General features: G+C 35.3%; 1 long non-coding RNA gene across 1 annotated transcript; it reads left to right on the forward strand.

Annotated features, from left to right (window-relative positions):
- Positions 1-5,206: 5,206 nt before the first annotated feature.
- Positions 5,207-13,454, forward strand: LOC139178232 (uncharacterized). Its single transcript, XR_011562670.1, has 2 exons — positions 5,207-7,062; positions 8,620-13,454. It is a non-coding gene; the product is annotated as an uncharacterized lncRNA (long non-coding RNA).
- Positions 13,455-14,915: the final 1,461 nt, after the last annotated feature.

The following is a 14,915-nucleotide window of genomic DNA, read 5'->3' on the forward strand; positions in this document are numbered from 1 at the left end:
GGTTGCTTCCATGTCCTGGCTATTATAAACAGTGCTGCAATGAACATTGGGGTACACGTGTCTCTTTCCCTTCTGGTTTCCTCAGTGTGTATGCCCAGCAGTGGGATTGCTGGATCATAAGGCAGTTCTATTTCCAGTTTTTTAAGTAATCTCCACACTGTTCTCCATAGTGGCTGTACTAGTTTGCATTCCCACCAACAGTGTAAGAGAGTTCCCTTTTCTCCACACCCTCTCCAGCATTTATTGCTTGTAGACTTTTGGATCACAGCCATTCTGACTGGCGTGAAATGGTACCTCATAGTGGTTTTGATTTGCATTTCTCTGATAATGAGTGATGTTGAGCATCTTTTCATGTGTTTGTTAGCCATCTGTATGTCTTCTTTGGAGAAATGTCTATTTAGTTCTTTGGCCCATTTTTTGATTGGGTCATTTATTTTTCTGGAATTGAGCTGTAGGAGTTGCTTGTATATTTTTGAGATTAGTTTTTTGTCAGTTGCTTCATTTGCTATTATTTTCTTCCATTCTGAAGGCTGCCTTTTCACCTTGCTAATAGTTTCCTTTGTTGTGCAGAAGCTTTTAAGTTTAATTAGGTCCCATTTGTTAATTTTTGCTTTTATTTCCAATATTCTGGGAGGTGGGTCATAGAGGATCCTGCTGTGATGTATGTCGGAGTGTTTTGCCTATGTTCTCCTCTAGGAGTTTTATAGTTTCTGGTCTTACGTTTAGATCTTTAATCCATTTTGAGTTTATTTTTGTGTAAGGTGTTAGAAAGTGTTCTAGTTTCATTCTTTTACAAGTGGTTGACCAGTTTTCCCAGCACCACTTGTTAAAGAGATTGTCCTTAATCGAGAAATTGTATTTTGGTTAGAAAGAACCTAAGACAGGCAATCAAATTCTCTTAATAAAAAAATGATTTGAAACTATGACAAAGCACCTCTACTAATTTTGAAATTCGTATGTGGAATTTTGCTGTAGCCAACAGCTGAAATCAAAGAACACTGCTTCTGTTGTGTTTGGTTATTCAATCAAGATAAGGTAAATATAAGCAGACTGTGTAACACAGTGTCACCTGTAGTGAACTTAGGATTTAAAGCTTAAGGTGCATGGCTACAAGAGGACTAGGGTGGGGTGGGCAGTAGGAATTGTTGGGGTGAAGTTTCTATAAACTGATAATATCTAAACAGTCAGATTGCTGTTTAAAAAAATTGTCTCACCATGTATGACCTTGGTGATATTGTTGTCATGCATTTTACTTTTACATAGGTATACAATAATAATTTAATTATTGTTTTGCTTTAAATAATTAACTACTTTTAAAGTGACTCAAAAAGTAAGAACAACAATATTTTCTATTTACCCACGTATTTACATTTCTAGTACTCTTCTTGTAGATCCAAGTTTCCACCTGCTACCATTTTCTTCCTTCCTGAAGTATGTATCTTTTATACAACGCTGGGCTGTAAATAATGAATTCTTTCAGCTTTTGTATGTTTGAAAATGTCTCTGTCTTTTTTTAGCCTTCATTTTGTTGGGCGAAGAAAGTTTTTTTTCTGGTTATAGAATTCTAGGTTAACGTTTTGGGAAAATATTTTCAAGATGTTATTCCACCGTCTCTGGCTACTGTCATTTTAATTTTTGTTCTCTGCACATATGTCCTCTGGCTGCTTTAAGGATTTTACCTTCATTACTCGTTTTAGCCCACTTGATTGTGATGTGTTACAGATTTCTGCATGTTCCTGTGCATATTTGTTGAACTTCTTGGACTATAAGTTTATAATCTTCATCAATTTTTTTAAATTTTGGCTTTTTCCCCCAATACCATTTGTCCTCAAACTCTTTCCTCCCCCTCTAGAACTGCTACTTAATATATATTAGGCCACTTGAGGTTGTCCTACGGCTCATTCATTCTTCGTTCATTTTGCCAGTGGCAGAGGAGTGTTTCTTTTTCCTCTGGGTGTTTTATTTTGAATACTTTCTATTATTTTGTCTTTAAAGTTACCGACCTTTTCTTTTGGAGTATCTAATTTACTCTTCTTAATTCCATCTAGAGCCTTTTACATCACAAATATACTTCTCATCTCTAAAATTTTAAATTGGGGTCTTTTTAATGTCTTTCAAATCTCCTTAATTTTTTCATGCTTTGAACTATTTTCTGGAATACTGTGCTTGTCTGTTAATTCTATTATCTATTCTATTTCCAAGTCTATTTCTATTGATTTCCTTATCATAAGTTGTTTTTTCTTTAATTGAAGTAAAGTTGAAGTATATTTGATACTTTATAGTTGAAGCCTGATACAAGCCAGGCTTCAACAGTATGTGAACCATGAACTTCCAGATGTTCAAGCTGGATTTAGAAAAGGCGAGGAACCAGAGATCAAAATTGCCAACATCCATTGGATCATCTAAAAAGCAAGAGAGTTCCAGAAAAATATATATTTCTGTTTTATTGACTACGCCAAAGCCTTTGACTGTGTGGATCACAGCAAACTGTGGAAAATTCTGAAAGAGACGGGAATAGCAGACCAGCTTACCTACCTCCTGAGAAGTCTGTATGCAGGTCAAGAAGCAACAGTTAGAACTGGACATGGAACAATGGATTGGTTCCAAATCGGGAAAGGAGTACATCAAGGCTGTATATTGTCACCCTGCTTACTTAACTTACATGCAGAGTACATTATGTGAAATGCCAGGCTGGATGAAGCACAAGCTGGAATCAAGATTGGCAGAAGAAATATCAATAACTTCAGATATATAGATGACACCACCCTTATGGCAGAAAGTGAAGAAGAACAAAAGAGCCTCTTGATGAAAGTGAAAGAGCAAAGTGAAAAAATTGACTTAAAACTTAACATTCAGAAAACTAAGATCATGGCATCTGGTCCCATCACTTCATGGCAAATAGACAGGAAAACAATGGAAACAGTGAGAGACTTTATTTTCTTGGGTTCCAGAATCACTGCAGATGGTAACTGTAGCCATGAAATTAAAGGATGCTTGCTCCTTGGAAGAAAATATATGACAAACCTAAACAGCATATTAAAAAGCAGAGATATTACTTTGCCAAAAAAGTTCGGTCTAGTCAAAGCTATGGTATTTCTAGTAGTCATGTATGGATGTGAGAGTTGAACCATAAATAAGGCTGAGAGCCAAAGAATTGATGTTTTTGAACTGTAGGGTTGGAGAAGACTCTTGAGAGTCCCTTGAACTGCAAGGAGATCCAACCAGTCCATCCTAAAGGAAATCAGTCCTGAATATTCATTGGAAGGACTGATGCTGGAGCTGAAACTCCAATACTTTGGCCACCTGATGCAAAGAACTGACTCATTGGAAAAGACCCTGATGCTGGGAAAGATTGAAGACAGGAGGAGAAGGGGACAACAGAGGATGAGATGGTTGGATGGCATCACCGACACAATGGACATGGAGTTTGAGCAAACTCTGGAAGTTGGTGATGAACAGGGAAGCCTGGTGTGCTGCAGTCCATGGGGTCGCAAAGAGTCGGACACGACTGAGCAACTAAACTGAACTGAACTGTTAGTTGATGTACAATATTATATTAGTTTCAGGTGTACATCATAGTGGTTCAATATTTTATAGATTATATTCCATTTAAAGTTAACACAAAATAATAGCTATTTCCCTGTGCTGTACAATCATGAGTTGTATTTTTCTGCTTTGTATGCTTGATAACTTGTTTTAGACGCAAGTCATTGTAAATTTTATCTTGTTGGGTGTTAGATATTTTTGTTTTTCATTAAAAATTTTGAAGTGTGTTCAGGGATGCAGTTACATGATTTGGAAACAGTTTTGATCCTTGCTAGTAGGTTTTAAGCTTCAGTCAGTAGGACCAGAGAAACTTAAGTCTAGGGCTCATTCTCCCCCTCCGCTTAGGCCATCCCTTTCTGAATACCTGATGCCCTGTGCAGTGTGAGTTGACTCTGCTCTGACTAGTCACACCTATGTGTGAGTTTGGGTCGTCGTTCTGCCTGCACCTCTCTAAAGTTCTAACCTTAGCCTTGGTAGTTTACTTACGCAAGTCTGCTGGTCCATACTCAGAGGAAGACTCAAGGAATGCTCTGTAGCTCTTCTGAGCCCACTTGCTCTCACTCTCTTTCTGTACAGTAATTTTTGTTCCAGAATCTACCCTCTCTAGTACTCTGACTGCAAATTCTAACCACTTTGACCTCCCCCAAGTCTCAACTCTATGTTCTCAATTCAGGGAAGCTCCCAGACTCTGTTTTGGTCTTTCTCCTGCACTCTGCTCGGTAAACTCACCATGTGATGCGCTGGAATCATCTTTGGACTCCCTTTCTTCCCCTTCTCTCTGGGATCACTGTCCTGTTTGCCTGTTGTCCCAAGTACAAAGACTTTGATTCACGTATTTCCACCTGTTTTTGTTGTTGTTTTGCTTTTGGTGGGTCTTTTTGTTTTGTTTTGAGGTTTTGGTTTGTTTGGGGGATTTTTCTTTTGTTTTTTGTTTGGTTGGTTGGTTAGTTGGTCGTTTGGTCATTTGCTTTTTTTTTTTTTTTTAAGGTGGAGAGGGTAAACGTGGTCCCTGTTATTCCATCATGACCAGAAGTATACGTTCTCCTATAACTCTTTCTAAAATGTCATACTCTTAATGTCTAGCTTCCCTCACCCCTGTTGAGAAATCAACCATCCAGTCTTAATGTTCTTCTGAAAGTAAAATGTCTGTTTTCTCTGATTGTTTTTTAGATCTTTTTCATTGTTGGGTTTTGCGGACAGGGTGTTTTATTTTGTTTGGCAGGTTTTTTTTTTTTTTTTTTTTTTTATGGTCTTTGCTTGAGTTTGTAGATCTATTAAATCTCTGACTTCATATCTGTTGTCAATTTTAGGAAATCTTTGCTTTGTATATTTTTCTCCTTCCTTTTATGACTCCAACTATATATATTTTTTCACTGTTCCCACATATCTCTTCTGTGTTTGCCTTTTTTTTTCATGTGCATTAGTTTTAAATTTTCAAAATTACCTGTCTTTTATTTCACTAATCTTGTTTCCTGCTGTTAAAGCCATCTATTCAATTCTTAATTTCAGATATTTTGTTTTTTAATTTACAGTCTTCCTCTTGGTGTTTTTGGTGCATTTCAATTCTCTGGTGAAATACTCATCTTTCTAAATATATTGTCTCCCCATTGCTTATAACTATAAGAAACTATAGTAACTTAGTTTCTATAAATTAGTAATTAAAAGTCCATACCTATTAACTCCAATATCTGAATCACCGCTGAGTCCTTAATATCTGTTTCGTTTCTAGGTGTCTAGATCCATGGTCCTCTCTTGGCATGCCTATTAATTGTTTATTTAATATAAGACACCCTGAGCCTGCCAGGTACTTTTGCTTTCCACTAGAGAGAGCTTCATCTTTCCTCTATTGGAAAGATTGGGTAGACGTCCACCTTAATCCAGTCAAGTATGCTGAGTTGAAGCTGAGTTGCAGTTTGAATAAGGCTCAGTTTTCTCTGGTTTGCCCCTTTTCCTATGGGGTAGCTCACTAGGCTTTCAGTGCTGAAAGTAATATCTTCACTTGAGTCCTTTAGATATTCTTATATGAGCTTTTTTAATCTTCCACCTAGGAGAGCCCAGAATTTGCCAAATACTTTGAAGGGGAAACTAGGCATAAAGTTCCAATACTTTGGCCAATACTTGATGCAAAGAGCAAACTTATTAGAAAAGACGCTGATGCTGGGGCAGGAGGAGAAGGGGACGACAGAGGATGAGATGGTTGGATGGCATCACCAACTCAAGGGACATGAGTTTGAGCAAGCTCCAGCAGATAGGGAAGGAACGGGAAGGCTGGCATGCTGTTGTCCACGGGGTTGCAGAGAGTCAGGCACAACTTAGCAACTAAACAACAAGGCGTGTGTCTCAGGCCCCTTTGGTTTTCTAGGGCTCTCACTCCAACCCTGAGAGGTTTCCCAAAGTTCTGCTGGTTTCTTGTCTCTAACAGCAGCCTTCTGCCAGGACAAACCCAGCGCCAGCAAATGCTTCCAGGGGAAGAGCAGCTGCAGACCATTAGCTTGCCTCTCAGCTCTCGCCTTTGGAGTCTTCATTCCTCTAGCTGTCTTTGTTTCAGCCCTTCTCTGATACTTTTAAACAAATATGTTTTGTATTTCATCCAGCTTTACTAGTTGTTCTTGCAAAGCATTGATCTGCCACAAATGACTCTGTTCTGTCTGGAAGCAGAATTCCAGTGCGTTTTTAATTTTTGTTATTATATTTTTCATTTCAGGAAATTATATTTTGTTCATCCCCAAGTCTGTTTGATCATTCTTGTGGTCTCTTGTTTCTCTATCATATTTTCAACCCCTTTTTAATTTTCTTGTACATTTTAAACATGCTTATTCTATACTTAGGGCTTCCCTGGTGGGTCAGTGGTAAAGAATCCACCTGCCAATGGAGGAGACATGGGTTCAATCCCTGGGTTGGGAGGATCCCCTGAAGAAGGAAATGGCAACGCACTCCAGGATTCTTGCCTGGAGAACTGCAGGGACAAAGCAGCCTGGACGGCTGCAGTCCATGTGATCACAAAAGGCTCAGACACAACTTAGCAACTAAACAAGAACAACAATTCTATACTTTTGACTATTTTACAATCTCAAATATTTATTGCTCCAATTTTAATATTATTTCTGCTAGCTACATTTAACTTGCCTTTTTTGATGTTTACTGATTCGTGAATATGAGCTTATATGTCTTAGAATTAGTTCCTATGGGAGTTTTCACGCCTTAATTGAAGGTAGATTCCTTCATAGAGGCTTTGCATTTGCTTCTGCCTGGGAATAAGTACAGGCCTTAGCATACTTTAAGAGCTTAATTTGAATTTTATTGGGCTGCTTAAATAATTTGGGATGAAAATTCATATGAAGCCTAGCTTGTGTTTATAAAATTCATAAGGGATTTTTTTTTTCTATCTTCTATTCATAGTCTGAGTTTAAGATTTCTCTTCATGTGTGGGCCCTGGACTTTGTCCCCTGCTCCATTAGGAGGCCATGGAAAACCAGAGCTCAACCTCACCTCGATCATAAGTCAAATGCTCTCAAGGTAAAAACCTTGCCCTTCATGCTTCACATACCATTAAGGGTTCCCAGTTGTACTTAGGTTTACTCTATGTATTCCTTACCTACTTGCCAATGTAATGATGCATTTAAGAAGATGTTTCTCATTTTCTGTACAACATTTTTAGTTGTTCAGTATGGGAGGTTCCAGGTCCTTCGTAGTAGGAAACAGTAGCCAGGGCTGAATGTTATTAAATTTACACACACACACACGCACACACACACAGGTATAATTATATTGCTAATAAAATGTTCTGAATTTAGTATCACTTGTATACATGATTAAAATGAGTAGGTAATAAATTTACCTTCCAAGATCCATAATTGCAGCTCTTTGTCCCCACCAGTAACTACAAGCAGTTTTTCATTAAAGAAAAGAAAATGATTGAATAATCCAAATTAGCCTGGGCAAGAAAACTAACAGCTGCCTAAAATGAAACGTTTGAGTTATGAGCCATGTGCCACTTTGGTTTATCTGCAGCCAAAAGGTTCAGAATCCTTATTCAATTAACCATGTTGCTTGGGAGGGCTTGGTTGCCCTGAATAAGAGCTGCCTGGTGATGAGTAAGAGGTATCCGTGACACACAAGTTCAGACCTTGCAACTCTGTTTTTGTTGTTTGAACTTTCTTCTCTGTTGTAGCTAGGGATCCGGCATGGAATTTAAACACTTGTGTGGTAACCCCATTCCTTCAGCCATTGTGTTGTTAAGCTCTAGCTAACGAACTTTTAACACTGGTTCCATGTAAGGTAAGACTTAGAAAACAACAGCAGTCAACATTTCTGGCATTATAAATAAAACCATAGGCTATGTGTTTAGGAAAGTAAGATGCTACTGCCTGTCTATTCCAACTGAACCACGCCCAAAAGTAGCCTTTATGATATATATGAAAAAATAAAAATAAACCAAGGTAGCACCTAAGGAAGCTTAAATTAAGAAGTGGCTTTTATTTAAAAGAAAAAAAAAAGGAAGTTTCAAAATGTATGCCTATTTTAAAACTTAGGAACTTTGCATAAAATTGAGAAACCAAAATTACATAATATTTGCAAAGGTAAGAGCTGCCAAATGCAGCAGTCAAATAGACTTTGTCTTGTGTGGACTTTTCTTCCATGCCAACAGTTTTTGTTGCTTAGGGAGATCCTCCTGAAACAAAGAATGTTTCTCAAACTATATAGATTATGTACACATTGGCTTCTTAAAGACAGGTTTGATTTTAAATCTCTAAGCTTCATTTTGCTTCTAAACATACTTTTTTTGAAACAAAAGCCAGGTGACTGAATTTTTTTTTCCAACTTAAAAACAAGTTCTGAAGATAATTCTGGAGGAGAAAATTCAAATATAGTTTGAACAGCGATATAATAATTTTACATAAAATGTCTCAGTGTTATTGCTTTGAAGAATCACTCTGCTTGAATGTGTATGCACACTAATTAGTAATGTCTTACATCATAGTCTTCCCACTTTACAAAATTAGATTTGCTTTTTGCATCTTATCTTCTTAAGTTGTGGTCACACTACAAAGAGTAATTCTTGCTTTTATTTAGATGACAGACGAACGTGAATATGTAATGTTGTTTGTGAAATAGAAGTGAAGACAATCTTTTGAAATCAGAAGCTTCCTTTCAATGAAGACCTCAAGCATATCATATAATTACTTATTTCTCCTTTTATAAAAATTGTAACAACTTTTTCAAGAATTATAGCTACCCTGTGTACTGTAAGTCTAAATATTACAGATATTATTGTCTTTAAGTTGCAATAAGACAAACAGTGGTTTTATCATTTCTAGAAGCAATGAAGTGAGCATGTGTGTGCTTTTTATTTTTTTAGGTTTTAGGAAAGTTTTCTGGACCCATTTTTGGATTTTCTAAAAGAACTAAGGGCCCAAATCATACTTTAAAGTTTTGATATGTTATTTTGTTTTTCTTTGGATAGCAAGAAAATTAATGAAAGTGACTCATTCATACTAATACCTTAGACCCTGTGCTCCTCTCCATTCTAGTTCCTACTCTGTACTGTTATTATTTAATTCATTTGCCATTTTTAGTCCTCTGCTCAGTCAAAGTCACCTTCACAAGTTTAACCTAATTTATCTTTCAAGAACACTTTTATACCACCTCCTAACATGAAGCTTTCCCTAATTCCCCGCTTCTACCCCACCACCAAGTAGAAGTCAGTCTCTTTTCTGTATAATTTATAGGTCTTCCTTCATCTCTATTAGGGCAGTTAATAAGTTTCATCTTGTTTCATTATCCCTGTACTATCTCCCATTAGCATATAGCTTCTGGAAGTCAAAAATTCAGTCTTGTATTTCTTTGCACAGGTAAATACTTAATCATTTTTGTTAATAATGAAGCCTAAATTTTCAAACTATATTTTTGTTTTTATAAACATCTATGTAATCTGTCTTTCTAAAAAATACATGCAATGGAAGATTAAGATTTGAGCACCTTTTTAAAAAATAGTGCTGATAAAATATACTGTTATGTCAAATTATCTAACACCTAGCCCATTACCAGGTGAGACATTGGGTTTACCTGAAGATTTTAACTTTTAATCATAATCGATTTAAAGTGAAGAGTTTTGGGGGTGGAGGGGTATTTGCTTGTTTTATTTGGTTAGATTTGTTTTTTAATCAGAATTTCTTGCATTATTGTTCAATTTTGGTCCCATACAAACCAACATTTGAAATTTCACTCCATGATAAAGTGAAGATGAGGTTTTGTTGTCTTGCGATGTTTACACAAAATTTCCAGACCACAAGAGAGGTCATTTAAATCTTTTTGAACAACAGTAATAACTAAGTTGTTTTCTGGAACCAAGTATGTTAGAATGCAAAAAGAAGAAGGCAAGCAGTGTATAAACCAGGGCATTCTCAGATGCTTTCTGATATTGCTTCAAGCTACTTTAAATAATGATTTCAAATTCAATAATTCCTTATTTCCTAAAAGTAACTGAAGTCTTCTGAATTCCAATTATTTTGTTAAGTTTTCCTGATGTTTTATTTTCTGGTGCTTTATTATTCTTTCAATACCTAAGCCCTATTCTAAGATATAGTTTTGAGAGCAAAACTAAATTGTGTGTGAACATTACCCACAAGCTAGAGCTTCAAAAATTTATATTTAGTTACTAATTTTATCTCTAGTCTCCACCAATTTGCATCATGAACCTTGTTGAGTGAAGATCCTAAAGCTTAAAAAATACCTACCTTTCTTCAATAAATAAGTTAATTATATCAAAGGCTTTTTGAAATGCTTAAGCATAGCATATTCACTGCATACTACTTGTATGACCATGACATTAACACACTGAAAACCTTTGAGTTCCCTAAAGAAGACTTTCATAAATCTTTGCTAGCTGTGTCTAATCAAATTACATTTTTCAAGACAGTATGCCCTTCTCTGAAATTGTTTCTTGTATATACCTCACACACAAAGTTAACTGTCTTGGTTATAATTGGCTGTCAGCAGAGAGGCTCACTTTTGATAACATTATTTTGTTCATAATTTTCTAGGAAATACAGCTTCTTTCCTCACCAAGGAATAGTAAACCCAAACTACCAACATTGTCTACCATGTTGAAAAAGTAAAAATGTATAGTGCTCAAATGCTGGTACATAGCCAAATGAATCATCTTTGTCTTAAAGTAGCAAAAAGGGTAAGACACCACTTATGTTAAGACTTAATTTTCATGAAACTCATCAGACAAGAAGTGAAAATGCTATAGAATCTTGGCTTTTGTCTTGAACATCTGAAGTCCTCTTAGTAATTTTTTACTTAGATTTATATCTTTAATCCTAGGATCTCTCATCTCTTTGAAACCAGTTAATTAAAACAGATAATCACCTTATAGAACTTCCACATTAGAAATGAGAAAAAAGGAATTGAATAAGTTTCATAATGTGACACAGGCAGGCGTTTTCAGAGCTAGATGTACAACTGTGTGTCTATTCCTAAACTTCTGCTTCCCTGTTGCTGTTAAGAGCTGAAGCTTGTGCCATCATGGTTAATGTTTTGACAGATTTTATCATAAACCTTGCTGTTGTACATTTGCCTTGAGCCAAAATTAACATGTTGTAAGCTCAGAAACAGTTTTTGCTGTTAGTGACCAAAAGAGGAAATCAATTATGCTCTTTTGAAGGATAGGATTAGAGAGTTTAACTCTTTAAAAGTTACTTGAAATTTGAGAAATGTTCTCATTTTTTATTCTATGACCTCTCAGTTGTCAATAAAACATGCATAAACACTTTTGTGATTCTCACAAAGGAGAATATACCAAAGAAAATATTACACAGCTTTAATGTGCTCACTAAATTTCATCACCAAAATACTATCCCTAATTTTTTTTAATGAAAAGGTCCTTTGCTTTATTGTATAGAGTCAAAAATTTAAACCCTCAACATGTGATTGATTCAAAAATGATGAAGTAGCTACTTTGTTTTCAAATAATTTGTCAGAATGCAGTTCAGTTAGAACCTATCTATGGTGTCTATCATCTATTCTATAACTACTTGGAGTGTTTTATTAAACATACTCCCATCATTGCTATTCCTAACTCCTGCAGATCTAGAATTTTTTCCCTCTAAAACATCTTCAATGACCATGACCATTAATGTTTACTCATAAACTCATTTGTACACAGGCTAAATCATAGCATATCAGTGAAGAAAAAAAAGAGTTGTAACCCAGTCTTTACCCTAGAATAAATCAAATCAACAAATATTTATTGAATGTCTACTATGTGCAAATAGCCCTGACTGGTCAGCTTTTAAAAGCCATCCAACTTCTCACATTGACAAATCAAAGCATTATTATTTTTAAGTATCGCAGAGGCTGCTTCCATGTCCTTTAGGTGACAAAACTTCTGAGGATCCTGCAATTACTTAGGATGAAGACAGGAGGGGAAGAGGAAGCTAATTGACAGACTGAGAAGAGAAGAAAGGATAACCTAAAATACCACCAACAGATTGCATCATGTATGTATGTGTGTTTATGAGTTTATGTGTATGAGCATGTATTATGTATATGTGTATATACACATATACACACAAAGAGAAGAATGAATTTGAGAAAAATAGACTTTGTTAAGGTGACATAAAAATTTATATTTGAGAGAGTTCAGGATGGGGAGCATGGGTATACCTGTGGCGGATTCATTTTGATGTTTGGCAAAACTAATACAATGTTGTAAAGTTTAAAAATAAAATAAAATTAAAAAAAGAAAAAAAATAAAAAATAAAAATAAGCTTAATAATAGTTTGGCCAGTGTTAAGTTCTATGGTAGGACAAAACCAAATAAATCATAACAGAAAGATTACTCAACTTGGCCCCCCAGGTTCTAACACCTAGATTTCCTTAAAGTCTATTAGGAGATGACTTCATCAGTCAATAGATTTGTAATAGAAGAAGTGACTTCTAAAATGTTACTATAAAAAATTACTGTAGAGGCCTAAATATAAAGTTAATTTTATCATAAATAAGAGAAGCTACTTAAAAGCTCACTTCAAAGAGCTTTTTTATCAGAAACTAAATAAATCTACCAGTTATGAGATAAATCTTGTATACTTTATACTATGTTATATATTATAGTCTTTTATGCTATATATTATATTTTATGCTACAATGATCTATGCATTTCATTTTACTAATCTGTAAAAGATAAAATAATCCACTATCTACCCCCACCAAATAACTAAATGTGAAGTATAAAAAGGAGACTATTAGTAAAAGGTTCCAGTTTTATCAAGTAGAATTAATCCTGGCTACTTTGCATATAAGGTACATATTAATATATATATATATATATGTTGGTGACTGATGATATTGTCATTGACATTCTCATGGGAGATGTCTAATGTCAATTTAAAAATATTTGTTTAGGGGAACTAGTTTTCTGTTAATTTTGCTTCCTATTGGTAGACTAAGTTTAGTTTCTCATGAAAATCAAAGCAGATTCTTTTAAGCAGCAGCTTTTATTTTTCCTAAAATGTCTGAAATTAATATCTCAATTTTTCTATGGGGGAAAAAAATTGGTATTCCTCTATTATTCAAAGTTTATGCCTCTGTTATGAAATTGTTGATCATTCAGATGACTTTGAGGCAAAAGTTTCTTTTCATATCTTTTTAATAATTTGATAGATTTTCTCTGGTTGTAGTTTATTTTCAAAGAATACCCTAATTGCTCTGTAGTAAATTTTGGATTTCTTCTCAGTTTGTGTATAACTTTTCTCTTCTTGATAAAAGCATGCTATTGGCCTCTGTGTATACAGCGGGCACTTGCAGTGTGTGACTACATTGGTTTGGTTTCTTTCATTCATTTTCTTGGTATATGATAAGAAAATGTATCTGGATACATTTTAAATAAAGTTTTACTTGGACGACACAGACACAATGCTGAAGTTCCTGGAGAAATATTCTCTTTAGAGTTGTTGCTGGTTTTCATTTCATCCTCTCCCTCCTTTGACCAGAATTCCTAAAACTGAGACCCTCTCACCTAGGACCTAGCCTGGATTCACCTGCCCCCTTGTGGTATTCCTTTCTGAATATTCCTTTCTGAATTTAATTGATTTCTGAAATTTGGATTTGGTATTACTTAGCCTGAGAAGATAAACCTCTTTACTCTTGTCCAACACTCTAAGACCAGAAAATTTTTCTTCTGTTAGTCACTGGCTAACATACAAAGATTAAAGAAGTTTATTTTTTAAATTTAATTTAGAGCACAAGAAGGAAATTGAGCACTATAAAGAAACTATGATCAGAGATGATGATAAGAACTTGGTCTGGAATCTATATTAGTGACCTGCAGATTGATAAACTAAAGAGATGTTTCCAAGGTTCTCATAAAGCAACTTAAAATGAAATTTTTTCTATGTGAATGTCTCCTTTTTTGATTAATGTTAGAGGAAAATGTTACTCCATTTTATTTAAATTTTCTATAGATTTCCTAAACCTCTCATCAAGGATGAATTCATAAATATAAAAAATAAATGTATACAGTATGATATTTGACACGTCTCTCTCTGAAAAATGGAATTTTTTTACATGCCATAGAACTAATTTTTACATCCTCGATTGAAGTCAGTATTGAAATCACATGGGAAAGGGATGGTATATCAATGAGGGAATTATCTAGACACAAATTCAGAGATATTTTCAAGAATGATAAGAATTAGGCATCTAGTCAATAAAGAATAATGTGCAGATGAAAGAAAATGGGAGATGAAAGAAAAGCACTATTTACAAAAATAGTTTGTCTTTCTTGGAAGAAATAGATTGCTAAATTATTGTCAATAAGACCCCAATTAATGTTTGAAAAACCTCTTTCTATCTGCTAAGTATAAATATTTCCAGCAGAAAGAGTTGTTTGTTTCTTTGTTGTTCCAGCTCTTCCCCAGCTCTTCACCAAAGGCTGGTTTGATTGAATGATAGTGGTCCTCCGTGGCGTTTTAAACACTATGTCACCTAGCTGGAGATCTAGAAGAAGAAAAAGTATGCAGGCTTTAACAAAGCTGTAGTCCAACTTCCAACTACCTAGGATCCGCCGCTCCTTTGCAGCTTCTCTTACATTTATGACAGCTGACCTACTAACAGGTTCCCAGAAATCCAGGTTCAAATTTTGGCAGGCTTACCTCACCTCTTTGTCCTTCCAAAGTACATAAATGCTAAACTGTGTTCACAGTGAGGAAGGAAGAGTCATTCCAATGAGACTTTTAAAATCAAGACCCTTTCTGCTCCCTACCAAGTTACTGCCATTCTCTCCAAAGGAATAGAATTTTCTCAGTGTGCCCTTGGCGTAATTTCTTCAGCCTGGATTAAACACAGGTGACTGAGAGTCTACCTTA

The sequence above is a fragment of the Bos indicus genome, chromosome 21, assembly GCF_029378745.1.
Source record: "Bos indicus isolate NIAB-ARS_2022 breed Sahiwal x Tharparkar chromosome 21, NIAB-ARS_B.indTharparkar_mat_pri_1.0, whole genome shotgun sequence".
NCBI lineage: Eukaryota > Metazoa > Chordata > Mammalia > Artiodactyla > Bovidae > Bos > Bos indicus.